The following is an 18779-nucleotide window of genomic DNA, read 5'->3' on the forward strand; positions in this document are numbered from 1 at the left end:
GGGCCCTGGTGTGAAAGTCCAGGTGGGAACCGCCCTAATCGCCCCCCCGTCCCAGACCTGAAGCTGCCCCTGGGGCTGAGGAGCCTCACTCTATCCCTGGGCCAGGGTCCCGGGCTCCCCCGCCTGTGGAGCAAGAGCCGCAGGGCAGGGATGGGCAAGCACCAGCACCCACGGCTGCGGCCGCAGTCCAGCCACCTCAGAGTCCCCAGACCTTCACCCAGCCTCGCAGGCCCCGTTGCCCACACCTGGGTTCATGGATTTGAGCCAAGCTCACCCATCTGCCCAGTGGCTTTGGATTTGAGAGCGTCCATGGCTCCCCCTACGCCCAAGCCATGCCTCATAGTCCCCTGGGGTGGGCTGAAGGTCTCTGACGGAAACCTGCTCTCACTGTATGGAGCACAGGCCCTGGCCCACTGAGACACCCAAACAGAGTCACTCAGTGGTTCAGAAACAGGGTGGGCAGGACTCTCAGGTGCAGGGGCGGTGGGGATTCTGAGCCCTCCAGGAAGGGGTGTTGGAATCATTAGAGTGAATGAGGGAGGGGATTGTGTGGTTGTTGGAGGGCAGCCACCCAGCAGGACTTTCTAGGAGGAGGAAACAGTTTCTTTCTTGGCTCCCCATATGGCGCCACGTGGGCCTTGTGCACCTGGTGCGTGGCTGGCACCCAGCGTCAGTTCCTTTCATTCACTTCCCTTTAAGCAGCTCCGTGGACGAGCAGCCACCGTCCTGGACTCACACAAAGTCTCAGCCGGCGTGTGAAAGCCTGGGGGGAGCTCAGCCCCTCCACTCAGAGGCGGCGGCCGTGGCCACTGCCCCGAACAAAAGGAAGAGCTTGTTTACAAATTGTCCATTGAAAATTGAGTTGCAAACATCGGCATCAGGCCTCGCCTGCCAGGCCACCCGGATTGGAGAGTAATTTATGAAGATTGCTTTACCTGGGGCCGTGCTGGTCTGTGCCTGCAAGTAATTCACACCAGGCTCATTTTGGATGCAGTCAAAGACCCCCGTATTTCACGGTGACAATGTAATCACAGAGCCACATTAAAAAGTCATTATTGTTTAGAATCCAGCTTGGTTTGAAAAACACTTACTATAAAATTCAACAGCCTTTGTAAATTACCGAAAGGTTTACTCAAGAATCCTAGGTGCCGTGATTTAGACCGGGAAGTTACCACTTTATTGATTCTGTGGGATTTTGTTGGTCCCCGCATTTATAAGGAATGATTAGTGAGTGATCAGAGTAATAAACTCCTCTGTGCTGGTTAATAAATAATGATGAATTGAGTTTGCGTCCTCAAATTTCTCATGCAAACCACTCCTATTCCGAAGAGTTCCAGATGCAACTTTGGGGCAGTGTGGCCGTTAGCCCCCATGGGGACAGAACACAGGGGGATCTGGCTTCTCCACTTGCCTCTTCATAGGATCCCAGCAGGCCTGGCCACTGCATCCCAGGATAGCAGCCGTGGAGCCGGACTCCATTTCCCCCCAGCTCGAGGGGTGCTGGGGGCCACTGGCAGAGCTCCTGCAGATGCAGATGCTCCTCTGCCTCCATCATGGCAGTCCAGGGAGCAGATGTGTGTCTGCACAAGCCCTTGTCACTCACACATGGTTGAACAGGCAGGACATGGCCAATTCCTTGTCAGTTTTGTCCTGAGAGGCAGAAAGCTTGCCCCTGGCGGCCTTGAAATGAGGGGGTCATTTGGGGCTCCTGAAAGCTGAGACTCCAACCCAGGAAGTGCCACAGAGCCAGGCAATCCTGACACACTCACTCTCCTTCCACACTGGGAGACAGCAGCTCTGCTCTGCCCACCGGCCCAGCTGGCTTCCAGCCAGGTTCTGCCCTCTGAGGCCCTGAAACTACACTTGTCCCTTTTTAGAAGTTGTCAATGCCCATCAGTGCCCAGGAGACTCTAGGAAGGACTGCAGTGAAATGCTCAATGTGTTTAATCCATGTTTCCCACTGGCCCAGCCATGCCTTTGACCCACAGGACAGCAGCCATGGGTATGCTTGGGAAAACCACCATGATGGGTCCAGGCAAGAGCACCAGCCTGAGCATGGGTCACGCTAACGTGGGTGGCTCAATTAAGGAACAGGGATGGACTTCTTGTTCTGTGGCCCCCACACGCTCCTGCTTCTTCTGGTGGCCATTTCTGGGTGAGGCCTGTTCCCCCACATCTCTGCAGTGGGTCCCTCTGCCCAGGCTGCTGCCAGCTCCCACCTCCCTCGGTGCCCAGCGTGAGGCTGGGGCACAGTGGAAGGTCTATGAACCTGTATTAAGCAAAATAGAAACTAAATGTGGACTTGAACTGGACTGAAATGAAATTGAGTTAGACTGAATGAAAATGGATTGGAATGGAATGGAATTCGGATTTGAACTGAATGGAATTGAATTGGAAGTGGATTAAAATGGAATTGAACTCTAATCTAAACACCAGTCAGGCAGGAGAGATGGACGGGTGAGCCAGGGGAGCTGCCCTCACCCCACCTGCCCCCTGCCCTGGGGAACCCTCTGGTCAATACTGCTAATAGGAACTGAAAATTAAAGAAAATGGTGCTGATGGATTTCCTTTAATATGCACAGACGCAGCTCAAAGAGAGTGTTTCTGGAAAAGCAGTAACGGAGCCTGCAGAGGTCACGAGGCACCTGGACCAAACCCTGAGATGCTCCCAGGAACAGCATGTGAGTCGTGCAGTTTAAATTTGAAGTGCTGTCCACCTTCAGCAAGCTCCTCTTGTCCGACTATTTATAGCACCTGAGCCACAGAAGAGGCCCCCAGAAGCTGCCTCCAGCAGACAGGAATGAGGAGGCACTGCGCACGGGCAGGGTGCATGCGGGCCTGCAGTCTGAGGAACACACCTGACGCGGGGCAGCAAGGATTTTCCACCACAGGGTCACTCTGTCTGTTCAGGGTCCCAAGGGCACCGAGAACACCGAAGACTTCAAGGGCCTGACATCAAACACTGCTCTAAGGGGTGAGCAGACACCTGCCAGGAGCAAAGGGAGGGCCCCTTGGAGAGCAAGAGGACTCAGCCTTCCAGCACTGGCCGAGACGTGGAGCTGCGAGGCCACTCACCAAATAACACAACAGCCTCTAGAAGTGGGAACGGCCCTAAGCCGACAGCGGCAAGAACACAGAGACCTCAGTCCTGCAACCTTAAAGAACTCAGTCCTGGTCACAGCCCTTGTCACCAGTGGGATCTGGTCTTATTTTTACAGGAAATAAACATGGTCTATGAGAATGTTACCAGGTCCATGCCTTTCACCCAGCACCCTTCGGCATGCTTCTCCTGCACATGAGAACATTGTTTTAATCAGCACCACACCATCAGCATGTTCAGGAGACTTACAGGACCCCATTCTGGCATCTCTCAGGGCATGGTGTTGGTCAAGAAGGTGTTTCCGGAGCAAAGCGTGCCCTGCTGACCCCCAGGCAGGTGGCATTCTCTGCTTCAGGGACTGTCTTCATTCTCCTGCGTCTTTTGGGCTGGATGGGCGGTCCAATGTCCACTCCACATTTCCCCAATTTCAAGTTCTTTCCTGCATTGAGGGGGAGAAGCCAGGAAGGACCCCCAGGCCCTGTCCCCTGGATGGCTCCAGTGAGGTTGGCAACAGGAGGAGTAAGGTGAAATTTGGAAGGTGGCGGGGGGACCCAGGGCCTTTTCACCAGCTGGTGGCTTCTCCGGCTTTTCCACCCACTCCCCCGTCACCACTACTGATGGCGACTCGAGATTTGTGGTAGTTTCCTGGGTAACCCCTGAGGACCCCTGCCATAGTGATTCAGGCTGGGCCCATCTAGGCTTTCTTTCCAGCCCCTCCTACCTCACCTCCCTGTGCTGGACCCTCTGCTCTACTGCTTGGAGCCCTCCATCTCCCAGCCCCACCCAAACCCATCCATGCTTGAATTCTTTTCTGCTCTATTTCTTGTTGTTCTTCTTTCATTTTTCTTTTTCTTTTCTTTGGAGGCAGAAACAAAAAGATCCCTCTTCTCCCTAAATGCCTGTATCTCTACTCTCCTCCGCTTTCTCTGTGGCTCCGAGGCCACGCCATGGCATAAGGTTGCCATTCTGATGTTTCCCAAAGCTTGAGGCTGCCTTTCCTGGCTGGGCTTCCCACTTCCCAGGAAGCTCACTCTCTACCCATGGCTCCCCCGCATGTCTGGGTGGCCCTGACGTCCTTGCTCCAACACCCATGGAGATCACCTTTTCTAGCTCTGGCGAGAGCTCCGGGTCCACACCTTGGCTGGAGCGGACTGGAGCCTCCTCTCATCCCCCAACCAAGTGAGCACCTTTCTCTTTCCAGACCTGCCAAGCCCCCTGCAGCCAGTGCTGCATCGGCCACTCCCACTGCCAGCACCAAGCTGGGCAGGCTCTGAGCACCGCCCCTGCTGCCCCGGGTCCTGGGTCCACCCCTACAGAGCAAGCCCACCCATCCAGTCCTCACTGTACCACCAGGCACAGCCCTCCACAGCCCTCAGCAGCACAATCTGAAAGCTTCTGGATTTGCTCTTCCTGGCTGTTTGCCTCTCTCCCCACGGGGAGGCTATCAGGGGAACCCACCCCCAATATTTCAACGTAGGTTCTTTCTATTTTCCCTACGTTTTGGCTGGCTGAGAAATAAAAAGAAAGAGTACAAAGAGAGGAATTTTACAGCTGGGCCTCTGGGGGTGACATCACATATCGGTAGGACCATGATGCCCTCCTGAGCTGCAAAGGTTTTTATTAAGGACTTTCAAAGGGGAGGGGGTGTACGAACAGGGAGTAGGTAACAAAGATCACATGCATCAAAGGGCAAAAAGGAGAACAAAGATCACATGCTTCTGAGGCCAATAAAGATCACGAGGCAAAGGGCAAAGCAAAGATCACAAGGCAAAGAGCGAAATCAAAAACTCCTGATAAGGGTCGATGTTCAGCTGTGCACGTATTGTCTTGATAAACATCTTAAACAACAGAAAACAGGATTCGAGAGCAGAGAACCAGTCTGACCTCAAATTCACCAGGGTGGGTTTTTTTCCCCCACCCTACTAAGCCTGAGGGTACTGCAGGAGACCAGGGCATATTTCAGTCCTTATCTCAACTGCATAAGACAGACACTCCCAGAGCGGCCATTTATAGACCTCCCCCCAGGAATGCATTCCTTTTCCAAGGTCTTAATTATTAATATTCCTTGCTAGGAAAAGAATTCAGCGATATCTTCCCTACTTGCATGTCCGTTTGTAGGCTCTTATAGGCTTTCTGCAAGAAGAAAAATATGGCTCTATTCTGCCCGACCCCGCAGGCAGTCAGACCTTATGGTTGTCTTCCTTTGTTCCCTAAAATCACTGTCATTCTGTTCTTTTTCAAGATACACTGATTTCATATTGTTCAAACACACATTTTACAATCAATTTGTATAGTTTAAGACAATAGTGGTCCTGAGGTGACATACATTCTCAGTTTATGAAGATAACAGGATTAAGAGATTAAAGTAAAGACAGGCACAAGAAATTATAAAAGTATTAATTTTGGGAACTGATAAATGTCCATATTAAAATGAAATCTTTACAATTTATGTTCAGAGATTGCAGTAAAGACAGGCGTAAGAAATTTATAAAAGTATCAATTTTGGGAACTGATATATGTCCATATTAAAATGAAATCTGCACAATTTATATTCCTTTGCCACAGCTCCAGCCGGTGCCTCCATTCAGGGTCCCTGACTTTCTGCAACAGAGGCACCTCTCTGAGTCCCCAGGACCTGACTCTCACAGTGCTCAGTGATTATTTGTTGAATGAATAAATATCCTTGACACCACCTCCAGCAGTCTCCCCTGCTTGCTTCTGAGACGGTTTCTCTCTTTCACACCTGTCCTGACTCCACTGGCTCGCTTTCCCACCCTATTCTGCGACCCTAACATCTTTCGTTTTCTTGTATTTCTTCTTAGGTTTTGTTTTTCTTCATGATCTGTGTTCTTTGCTCCAGTGTTTTATTATGGGATAGTTCCAACATTGAGAATAAATTACGTAGGATAATATGAACTGAACCCACCACCTGGGCATGACAAATATTAGCATTCTGCCATATTTGCTTTAGGTAATCATTTTTAGAAGTAAAGCATTATGAATAGAGCCCTGGTATATCATTCAGCAATCCCATTTTCCTCTCTCCTCCACAGCCTTCTCAATCATGTTTGATATCTTTACCACAATCTATCCTGTTGTTTAGTAAAGATATGTTTTAATACTTTACACAAATCATACCCCACGGTGCTTATAATGTGTGCCACTTGTTTCTTTTTTAACTCAACATTGCATTTTCAGGTTGGTCTGCATCTGTGCAGGACCAGCTGTTGCAGATGCCTCTGTCTTACTAATTTCTGTGAGTTCTTTATACATGCTGGATGATGAACACTGGTCTTTCATGTGCATAACAGACCAACTACTGGATAGTACTTTGTACACATATGCCATGGATGTATAGCCTGTGCTCACTTGCCAGCCTTCATTGTTTTGATGGGTCACTGTCATAAGGGGGGCAGCAGCGCACATTCCCGGGGAACCTTTCTTGTGCAAACATGCAACACAGTCCCTAGTCTAGGAGAGAGGGACTTTGCCAGGTGGAGGGACATGCCTGGTTCCAGCTTCACTAGGAGTAGCCAAATGGCTCTTCGAAGGGTGGAGCCAATGAACCTTCCCTTCAGCATGGGCTAAGTGCTCCCTCGCCCACTGCCAGCTTTGTTACTCTTAGATCCCTAATCTTTGTTAATCTGATGGCTATAAAACAAAAGGTTACTTTAATTTGCATTTTCCTGGTAACTGGGGAGAGTCTGCATCTTTTCATGGTCATTGCATGTCTCATTTCCTTTTCTGTTAATTGTGAGTTTGTATCATTCGCCTGGTTTTCACTGAGTTCATTACACAGTAAACATGCATAGGTAAGCACATATATCTTTACTGAAACAACAGGATACATTGTAGTAAAGATTTCAAACATGATTGATAAGACTGTCAAGGAGAGAAGAAAATGGGATTGGTAGATGACATACCAGGGCTCCACTTTATTCATAAATGTTTCACTTCGCTTTGTCTTATTGATTTGTGTGAGCTCTTTATATGAGATGGATAATCATCATCTGCCTGTTAGGTTTATAGCAAACATTTCCTCCTGAGTGTGGCCGGTCTTTTGACTTTCAGCTTTGTTTATCGCATCTTTTGTTGTATAGAAGCTATTAATCATAACATAGTCAACTTTATCAAACTTCAGTTTTATGGGGTTTACGTTTGTATGTCTTACTTGAGAAACTTTTCTGGGCCAGGCGCAGTTGCTCACACCTGTAATTCCACCTCTTTGGGACGCTGAGGCAGGTGGATCACTTGAAGTCAGGAGTTCAAGACCAGCCTGGCCAATATGGTGAAACCCGTCTCTACTAAAAATACAAAAATTAGCCTGGTGTGGTGGTGTGTGCCTGTAATCCCAGCTACTCAGGAGGCTGAGGCAGGAGAATCACTTGAACCTGGGAAGTGGAGGTTGCAGTGAGCCACTGCATTCCAGCCTGGGCAACAGAGCAAGACTCCATCTCAAAAAAAAAAAAGAAAGGAACTTTTCTGTATTTTGACATCATAAAGCTATTTCACTGTAGTTTATTCTAAATGTTTTAAAGTTTTGCATTTCGTATGTAGGACTTTAACCCATCTGAGCTTTATTACCAGTGCAGTGTTAGGTAATAATGTGAATATTTTACCTTTCTATCAGTGGCATTTGACCAACAAACCCCCATTCCTGTTGACGTATGGATCCCTGTGGTGCACAGCAGGTTTCCACTCCGTGCAGGTCTGCTTTTGCCTTTCTGTTCTGTTCTGCTGATCTGTTTATTCTTGAATAGTCTTTATCAAAACTCTAGAGGAAATCGCTGGCTATTTGTTAGAGAAAACATCTCTACCCTCTGCTGCTTCTTCAAACCTGTCTTCACCATCTTTGGTCCTTTGCTATTCCATGTGAAGGAATAATCCACCTTATCAGGTGCCAGGAGAAAATGCTGCTAGGATTTGAATGAAATTGCATTTAATTTATTGATTATTTTACAGGAAAACAGAACATTTGAAACTGAGTTTTTGCATTCATGATGTAGCCTTCCAATTAGTTAAATCTTTGTCTATAGCCCTTAATAAAATTGTATTAGTTTCTTATTTAAGATGTCCCACATCTTTATTATACTTATTTCTAAATACCTCAGTGTTTTATTGCTATTGCGAATGGTGTGTTTTTTCTATTACAGTCTCCAATTAGTGTTGGCTATTGCATAGCCGTGCTGTGGACTTTTATATCTTCTTATATTAAACCTCATTAGCTCTCATTGTAAAGTCTTAAAAAATTTTATGCAGAAAGTTTTATTGTCTACCCCAAAAATATGAAAATGTATGTCTCCTCCTTTCCAATCCTCACTCCTCTTTTTCCATCTTGGCCTGTAACATTGGCTGGATCATCAGACCATGCTGAGTGATGGCTATGAGAGAGTCAACTCCCTGTTTTCCACTTTAATGGGACTGCATCTGGAGTTCTGCGGGAAGCTTGAGGCTTGCTGCAGGCTGGCCGTGGTGGCCTTTTATCAGGCGAAGGTCGTCCTTGTAGCTCTTGTTATCTACGAGCCTCTGCTGGGAAGGAGGGTGAAATAAATGTGGGTTACATCCTCTGAGATGACCATAGCTTCTCTCCTGAGACCTGCTGATGAGGCTGATGATAAAAGTGGATTGCCTAGCGATACTTTATGCTTATGTTCCCAGGACAAAGCCTGGTTGGTCATAATTGATTCTGCAGCCAGGTGCCCATCCTCACCCCTGGTGTGGCCAGCCAGGCTGGCGGTGTGCCAACCCTCTGCTGACCACTGGCTCTTGCTGATGACCCCCACCCCCACATATACACATAGCTCAATGGACAAAAAATTCTAGGAAGAGACTGGAGCCGTTATCCAGGTATCTATTACCAAAGAGCCTCCCATAGTGGGGTAGTTCCATCAAAAGTAGTAACCGACCCAGGGAATAGGTGGATGTATTTCTCTCCAGAGCAAAAAGGTTGATGCATACACATCTGTTCCACCAAATAGGCAATCTGGTGACTGTTGGGCTAGGGATCTGAGGGCCTCTCTGGGTTCTCCAAGTGCATTCTCTCCCAATGCCGGGATGCGGGGCCTGCCTCCTCTGAGTGGCTGTCATCCGCTCTGTCTCTAGGACGATGCACCCACAGCACCATCAGCCCAGCACAGCACCCACCGCGTTCCTTGCTGCCCTCTGACAGCTCAGGTGTCCCAGACGTTGGGTGCAGTCTAGCAATGGGGTGGCAGGGCCGTGACTGGACTCCTGGCATCTCTTATGTTAGATTTCTTTCCTCTGCTCAATGCCCCCCACCCCGAAAGGAAAAGATGTGTTCCAGGGCAGAGGATGCGAGTTGAATTCACGCATTGAAGTTAGGGGTACCGTTGACAGGGGCAGCGGTCAGACACAGCCGTGGGTCGGCAGTGCATAAAAACGATTTGGGAGTCATGAGGCTGAGGATGGCATCCGACGCCACGGGAGCATGTCTGACTCACTCACACGCCCGCCATGGGGCTGAGGGTGAGCTGATGAAGGAAGAAAGGAAGGAGGAGCTGGCAGATAAATTGGTTTTAAAATGACTTACAATGTTGTGATTCATTGGTTACTCCCTGGGCCTCCCCTCGCCTGCTCCTGACACCGGGACTCACCGTGGAGGTGTCTGGACCGTGCTCCAGGGGGCAGCTTCAAGCATCCCCAGGTGTCTCCTTCAGCCATTCTCATTACTCTGCTCCAGTGGTCTCTGACCGGTCACTGCTGTGGGAGAGAAAAGCTATCCCTTTATGTCACTTCGTTGCAGAATTTGTGACTCGCAAAATATTAACTGACTGATGTTTAGAGACACGTCGTCCTTGGCAGAACTGGAGGCACAACTTCCCTTGAAAAGCTTCAGAGGCAGGTGGCTTTGGCCACCTGGCCCTCCTAGTGGCACTGGTCTCTTTCTTTCAAGTCAAGGGCAGAGACTTGGGGCGTCTGATACGACTTTCCACTTTAAATCGTGGAAGAGGAATGCTGGAAGCACGGCTGTGTCCCTCCCTTCTCAGATCAACCTACCCACCTCTTCTGAAATGGATGCTGGCTCCTGGATGGACTGAGTCCTCCCTGCTCCAGACAGGGGGCAGTAGAAAGAGGTTGAGAGCAGCAGCAACTTGGAAGACTTACAAGGCTTACTCATAAACATGTAGATTGCCTAGTGATAATGTAGATAAAGGTATCACTAGCCAATCTACATTAGAAATACATATGCCTATGTATATACACCACTTTATATATATACATATATGTACATATATACACACATATATATCAGTAAGGATTCGTGAACATTTATTTTTATTTATTTATTATTTTTTTGAGACAGAGTCTCACTCTGTCACCCAGGCTGGAGTGCAGTGGCGTGATCTCGGCCCACTGCAACCTCCACCTCCCAGATTCAAGCGATTCCCCTGCCTGAGCCAACCGATTAGCTGGGACTACAGGCACACACCAGCACACACAGCTAATTTTTTTTTTCTTTTTTTCGTATTTTAGTAGAGACTAGGTTTCACTATGTTGACCAGGATGGTCCCGATCTCCTATTGTGCACTGCATGTGCTTTATTTTGTTGCTCAGATTATTCCAGGTTTGGCTATTGGGAGCTCTTTCAGTTGGTTCCTGTGTCCCTCTGGCATAATCTCATTCTTGTGGGGTTTTTAAACACTTCTTTACCTCCTGGCACTACACGATGCTCTAGGCCCCTCTTGTATAATCCTTACCCTAGCCCTAGAATCAGCCATTTATTTAAATATTTCTGATTCCTTTTATTGGAGAGAGACTTTAGAAACCAAGATGTGGGCACTGGGTGCACTTATTGTGACTGGAGTGTCAATGGAAATTCTGGAGATTAAAAGTATAATGATTAAAGTGGAAAATTTACTAGAGAGGTTTGATGGTAGATTTGAATTGGCAGAAGAGATCACCAACTAATTTAATGAATGACAAATCAATACAAAGTATTCAATTTGAAGAAGAGATAGAAAAAAACTAACAGAGCTTCCATGAAAAGTGGAACACCACTAAGCACCCTGACCTGCACATATTGGGAGTGCCAGAGGAGAGGAGAAATAGAAGGAGACAGGAAAAGTACTCAAAGAAATAATGGCTAAAAACTTTCCAAATCTGATGAAAAGTACTAGCCTCACATCCAGGAAGCTCAATATGGCAAGTGGGATAAAAACAAAGAGAAACACACCCAAACACATCATAATCAAAATGTTAGAGACAAACACAAACAGAAAATTTTGAAAGCAGTTGATGACAGAAAAATCCAAATGTTGCCAAAATATATTTAAAGAGGTTTACTCTGGGCCAATATGTGTGACTATGGCCCAGGTTACACAATCTCAAGAGGTCCTGAGAAAGTGTGCCTGAGGTGGTTGGGTTATAGTTTGGTTTTACACATTTCAGGGAGACAGGAATTGCAGGTAAAATAATAAATCAATATGAGAAGGGTGCACATTGGTGTGGCTGGAACAGGCGGGACATCTCAAAGTGGGGGCTTACAAGTCATAGGTGGGTTTAGGGGATTCTTCAGTTGCCAGTTGGTTGAGAGAGTTAAGCTATTGTCTAAGGACTTGAAATCAGTAGAAAAGAATGCCTGAGTTAAGATTAGGGAGTTTTGGAGACCACGTTCTTATTACGTAGATGAAGCCTCATGGGTGGCAGCTCTCAGAGATATGATAGCTGATGAGTGACTCTTTTCAGACTTTAAAGGTGTCAGGCTCTCCGTTAATCTCCCCTGGATCTGAGAAAACCTCCTGGAAGGGAAAATACCTGGTTATATTCATGGAGATTCTCTATAGCTGCAAATTGTCCCCATAAAAGATGGCTTTGCAGGGCCATTTTAATCTGTTGGCACTGTGGCAGCCATTGCAAAGTACGTTAAAGAAATATATTTTGTGGTAAAATATTTTTGTTAATATGTCCTTTACAGTCTGCTGTCATGTGATATTATACCAAAGTCAAGTGGAAAGCAAGCCACATTTAATAAAAACCTGTCTGATGAGATTTTTATGGTTTGTAGAGCATGACTCCCCAGTCCCCTTAGATAGGTATTTGGGCAAGAGAAAAAAGGTCCCCATTTAGTCCTCACAGCAAGAGAAAAAAAAAAAAGCAATTCATGCAAAGGGACACCAATAAGATTAACAACTAAATTCATTAGAAATAATAGAAGCCAGATGGCAGCGGAATGAAATAGTCAGTGTTGAAAGACAAAACACTGTCAACCAAAAATCTTATTTCCAGCAAAACCATCTTGAAATATAAAGGTGAAATAAAGACATTTCCAGATAAAAACTGAGATAATTTATTGCTAGCAAATCTGCCTTACAAGAAATACTAAAGGAAGTTCTTCAGACTGAAAGCAAGCAACACAAGACAGTAATTCAAATCCACACAAATAAACAAAAGTGTCAGTAAAGGTACTTATATAGATAATTACAAAAGATTGCATAATTGCATACTTTCCCTTTATTTTCTTGCCTTACTTAAAAAGTAATTACATAAAACAATATATGCAATATACAGGTGTATTGTTGGGCCTCAAAATGGCATCAAAAAATGGGGAGAGAATGGAGGAATATAAGGGTAAAGCTATATTTCTCTGGAAATAAGTCAGTATAAATCTGATATATTAAGATATACACTGTAAGCCCTAGGGAAACTGCAAAAAAAAAACCTCAAAATACAATGTAAACATTATTTAAGAAATTAGTGATATCTAGTGTTGCATTAGAAAATATCTACTTAATACAGAGTAAAACAATAAAGGATAAATCATGTAACAAAGATGATAAGAGACCTATAGAAAAAGGTAAAATGTCAGATGTCAATCTAACTATATCAATCATAACATTAAATATGAAAGAATTAAACAATCCAATCAAAAGGCAGAGATTGTCAGGCTGAATTTTTAAAAGATCAAGGCGGGGTGGGGTGGCTCATGTCTGTAATCTCAGCACTCTGGGAGGCCGAGGTGGGCAGATCACGAGGTCAGGAGATCAAGACCATCCTGGCTAACATGGTGAAACCCCATCTCTACTAAAAATACAAAAAAATTAGCCAGGCGTGGTGGCACGTGCCTGTAATCCCAGCTACTCGGGAGGCTGAGGCATGAGAATCACTTGCACCTGGGAGGTGGAGGTTGCAGTGAGCTGAGATCACACTGCTGCACTCCAGCCTGGGTGACAGAGCGAGACTCCATCCAAAAAAAAAAAATACAAAATAAAAAAAAGATCAAATTACATGTTGTTTACAAGAGACACATTTTACAAGCAAAGATACAAATGGGTTGAAAGAAAGGGTGGAAAAGAATACACCATGTAAACAACAATTATAAAAGACTTGGAGTGGCTTTCCTATGATCAGACAAAATACGCTTTAAAACAAACAAGTGTCTGGGCACGGTGGCTCACGCCTGTAATCCCAGCACTCTGGGAGGCCGAGATGGGTGGATCACAAGGTCAGGAGTTCGAGACCAGCCTGGCCAAGATGGTGAAACCCTGTCTCTACTAAAAATACAAAAATTAGCCAGGTGTGGTGGCAGGCACCTGTAACCCCAGCTACTTGGGAGGCCGAGGCAGGAGAATTGCTTGAACCCAGGAGGCGGAGGTTGCAGTGAGCCAAGTTCGCACCATCGCACTCCACCCTGGGCGACAGAGCAAAACTCCGTCAAAAAAGAAAAAAACAAAAAAACAAGTAAAAAGGTTACTAGAGATAAAGAGGAACATCTTACAATGATAAAAGGGTTAATTCATAAAGAAGCTAAAACAATTATAAACATATATGCAACTAGCAAGAGAGCCCACAAACATTGGAGATAAAACTGACAGAACTGAAATGGGAAATAGATCATTCAACAATAATAGTTAGGGACTTTAATATCCCACTTTCAATAATGAATAGAGCAACTAAAGCAGAAGACCAATGCGGAAATAGAATTGAACACTGGAAACAACTAGACCTAAAAAACACCAATGAATATGCCACCAACAGCTGTAGAATATGCATTCTTCTCAAGTACACGTGGAACGCTCCTTGAGATAGATCATTAAACACAATTGTCTTGTGTTAGACAATTAAGCACATCCCCATAAACTTAAAATATTTAAATGATACAAAATATTTTCTCCACCCACAATGAAATTAAATTAGAAATCAATCATAAAAGCAAATTTAAAATTCACAAATAGTGGGAAATAATATACCTCTAAATAACTAATGCGTCAAAGAGGAAATTTCAAGGGAAATCGGAAAATTCATTTAGATGAATAAAAATGAAAACACAGCATACCAAAACTTGAGATGCAAATAAGCAAATAAAGACGCTCAGAGAAAATTTATACCTGCATCTATATTTTAAAAGAAGAAAGATCTCAAAATAATTACCTAGCCTTCCAATCTCAGAAAGTAGAAAAGCAAGAGTAAACTAAACCCAAAGCAAACAAAAGGAAGGAAATAATCAAGATTAGAGTAGAAATAAAGGAAATAAAGAATATAAAACAATAAAGTCGACAAAACCTAAAGTTTTGTTCTTTTGAACACAGGTTTGGTTCTTTGAAGAGATGAACAAAAGTGACAAATCTTTAGCTGTACTGGCCAAGAAAAAAAAGAGAGAAGACTCAAGCCACTAAAATCTATAAGATGTCTGATCTTACAGAAATGAAAAGGAGAATAAGGGAATATGCTATAAACAACTGTCTGCCACCAAATTAGACAATTTAGATGAAATAGACAAATTCCTGGAGAGAGAAAACTACTGAAACTGGTTCAAGATAAAATAGAAAACCTTAACAGACTTATAACAAGTAAAGAGATAGAATTAGAATTAAAAAAACAAAACAAAACTTTGCATTAAGGAAAGCCCAGGTCCTAGATTCACTGCCAAATTCTACCAAATGTTCATAGAATTAATATCAGTCTATAAGTTCAGTATTAACCTGATACAAAAACCTGACAAAGATATCATAAGGAAAAAAAATAACTGGTGAATCCTCTTCTGAATAGAGATGGGAAAATTCTTTAAAAAAAAAAAATACTAGCAAACTAAATCCAGCAACATATAAAAAGGATTATGTACCATGACCAAGTGGAATTTATCCCAGAAGTACAAGGTTAATTTATTATTAAAAAAATCAATTAATGTAACACACCATATTAATAGAATAAAGGACAAAAATCACATTATCATCTCAATGCAGAAAAAGTACTAAACAAGCAACATTTTTGTGATGAAAAATTCAACGAACCAGATATAAAAGGGAACTTCCCCAGTCCGATAAAAAACATGTACACGGCCAGATGCAGTGGCTCACACCTGTAATTCCAGCACTTTGGGAGGCCGAGGTGGGCGGACATGAGGTCAGGGGTTTGAGACCAGCCTGACCAACATGGTGAAACCCTGTCTTTACTAAAAATACAAAAATGAGCCAGGCATGGTGGCACAAGCCTGTAATCCCAGCTACTCAAGAGGCTGAAGCAGGAGAATTGCTTGAACCCAAGAGACAGAGGTTGCAGTGAGCCAAGATCATGCCACTGCACTCCAGCCTGGGCAACAGAGTGAGACTTTGTCTCAAAAAAAAAAAAAAAAAAAAAAAAACTTACAGCAAACTTCATACTTAATGGTGGAAGATTAAAAGCCTTGCCCTCTACAGTCAGGAATAAGACAAGGATGTCTGCTGTTGCCATTTCTATTTGACATTGTACTAAAGTTTCTAGCCAGGACAATTAGGCAAGAAAATAAAATAAAAGCATTCAGATTAGAAAAGATGTAAAACTATCTCTGTTTGCAAATAATATTATTTTGTATGTTTAAAAAACCCCAAAGAAGCCACAAAATAAAAATCATTAGAGCTAATAAGTGGCTTAAACAAATTTGAAGGATACAGGATTAACATATTAAGACAAAAATCAGTGTATTTCTATACACTACAAATGAACACTCTGAAAATAAAATTAGGAGAAAAATCCGTTACTAATTGCATTCAAAACATAAAATATTTAAGTATAAATTAAACAAAATAAGTGTAAACCTTGTACACTGAAAACTATAAACATTGTTGAAATAAACTGAAAACAATCAACATTAATGGAGACATATCATGTTCATGGGTCAGAAGATTTACTATTGTTAAAATGACAGTACTGCCCAAATCAACCTACAGAGTCATCTCAATCCCTATCAAAATCCCAGCTGACTGTTTTATAGAAATTGACAAACTGACTCTAAAATTCATTTGGAAACACAAGGGACTCAGAATAGCAAAGAAAACAAATTGAAAACAAAGAATAAAGTTGAAAGACTCACACTTCCTGATTTCAAAACTTACTACAAAGTGACAGTAATCAAGACAATGTGATACTGTCATGAAGACAGACACACAGATCAATGGAATAGAATTGGGAGTCCAGAAATTAACCTTTTCATTCATAGCCAATTGGTTTTCAACAAGGTGCTGAGACAGTTAAGTCGGGGAAAGAATAGTCTTTTCAATAAATGGCATTGGGACAGCTATATTTCCACATGCAAAAGAATGAATAACCCCTAATTCATACCATACACAAAAATTAAAACTCAAAATAGATCATAAACCTCAATGTCTATGAGATAAGAGTTAAAACTACAGAACTCTTAGAAGAAAACATAAAAGTCAATCTTCATGACCTTGGGTTAGGCAATGGTTTCTTAAATAGTACACCAAGAGCACAAACAGAAACATCAACCAAAAATAGATAAACTGGGCCATATCAAAATTTAAACTTTTATGCTACAAATAATACCACCAAGAAAGCAAAAGTAGAACACCATAGAATTGGAGAAAATATTTTCAAGTCATATATCTGCTAGAGGCCTTATATCCACTATATATTTAAAAATTCTTGGTCGGGCACAGTGGCTCATGCCTATAATCCCAGCACTTTGGGAGGCCAAGGCGGGCGGATCACGAGTTCAGGAGATTGAGACCATCCTGGCTAACATGGTGAAACCCCGTCTCTACTAAAAATACAAAAAATTAGCTGGGCGTGGTGGCGGGCGCCTGCAGTCCCAGTTACTCGGGATGCTGAGGCAGGAGAATGGCATGAACCCAGGAGGTGGAGTTTGCAGTGAGCCAGGCTGCACTCCAGCCTGGGTGACAGACAGAGCAAGACTCCATCTCAAAAAAAAAAAAAAAAAAAAAAAATTCTTATAGCTCAATAACAAAAAGACAAAAATACCATTTAAAAGGGGGCAAAGGACTTAAATAGACATTTCTTCAAAGTAAATATACAAAAGGCCAATAAGCACGTGAAAAGCTGTTCAATATCTTTATTCATCAGGGAGGTAGAAACCAAAACCACAACCAGATTCTACTCCACATCCTGAGGACGTCTAGGATCAAGAAGACAGACAATGACAGCTGCAGACGAGGATATGAAGGAACTGGAAGCTGATGGGGTTGCAACATGCTGTAGCTGCTTTGGAAACAGGTTGGCAATTTCTTATAATGTTAAACATAGATTTACCATATGACCTGGTAATTCCACTCTTAAGTGTATATACCCAAAATAAATGAAAACACATGTCCACAATTTTTGTATGCAAATTTTCATAGCAGCACTATTCGTAATAGACAAAAATTGAAATAACTCAAATATTCATCAACCAATAAATGAATAAATAAAATGCATTCTATCAGTACAATGAAATATTATTTGGCAATGAAAAGGAAATGAAATACTGATAAATTCCACAAAATGTTGATAGTGATGAACCTTGAAAACATGCTAAGTGCAAGAAGTTGGTAACAAAGAACCACGTATTATAGGATTGCAATTGTAATAAAGTGTCTAAAACAGGCCAATCCATAGAGACAGAAAATGGATTAGAATTTTCTTAGAGCTGGGAAGTGAGCAGAGAGGAATATGAATGACTGTTAATGGATAAAGGGTTTCTTTTATGAGAAACAAAAATGTTCTAAAGTTAGATTATGATGGTGGTTGCACAACCCTGTGAATGTAGTAAAACACATCAATTTGTATACTTTAGGTGACTCATATGGCATGCAAATTATATCTTGATGAAACTGTTTCTTTTTTTAAAAAAAGTCACCAGGTTTAAACAGGTCAAAGCTGGCTTTCTCTATATAATAATACAAATAATTTCAATGTTATTTTGAACATTCTGGGACATGGGAAAAGATGGGAAATTTTAATTGTATAAGTGAAACTTTAATTGTATAATTAAAAGAGAACATAAAAAGATAACTATAAACCGACTCACAATATATATGTAAAAAGAATCTGAATAAAATATTAGAAAATAGAACCCAGAAATATATTTCTAAAAATCTGCTATGACCAAGTATTATGTATTGGTTTTCAGGAATGCAAGGGTAGTTCAATACCAAGAAACTAACTACAAAATTTAGTATATCCATCAACCATATGATCCCATCAATAGACACAGAAAAAAGCATTTGAGGAAACTCAGCTATCGGTCCTGCAAAAAAATCTTGAGAAAAGTAATACTAAAAAGAAACTATTAAAAAAGAGATCTCAAATCCCAGCCGCTATTTGTAGGGGAATGGCTCTCCCATGGTGCCCCTACCATGTTGCATATCTCCTTACAGGCCTCCTAGAGGAGGCTTGGCCACAGTCTAAGCTGAGTCCTGGGTATGATTCCTCCTGAAGCAAGAGGAGA

The 18779-nt window shown here is 43.2% G+C and overlaps 1 long non-coding RNA gene across 1 annotated transcript in view; it reads right to left on the reverse strand.

The window, feature by feature from the left end:
* Window positions 1-4701: 4701 nt before the first annotated feature.
* LOC129393887 (uncharacterized) overlaps window positions 4702-18779 on the reverse strand; it is a 38231-nt gene continuing 24153 nt past the window's right edge. The window contains exons 2-3 of the long non-coding RNA XR_008620996.2: window positions 9715-9820; window positions 4702-8629 (exon numbers count right to left, since the gene is read on the reverse strand). This is a non-coding gene — a long non-coding RNA (uncharacterized LOC129393887). The remainder of the gene's footprint in view (window positions 8630-9714; window positions 9821-18779) is intronic.

The sequence above is a fragment of the Pan paniscus genome, chromosome 15, assembly GCF_029289425.2.
Source record: "Pan paniscus chromosome 15, NHGRI_mPanPan1-v2.0_pri, whole genome shotgun sequence".
Taxonomy (NCBI): Eukaryota; Metazoa; Chordata; class Mammalia; order Primates; family Hominidae; genus Pan; species Pan paniscus.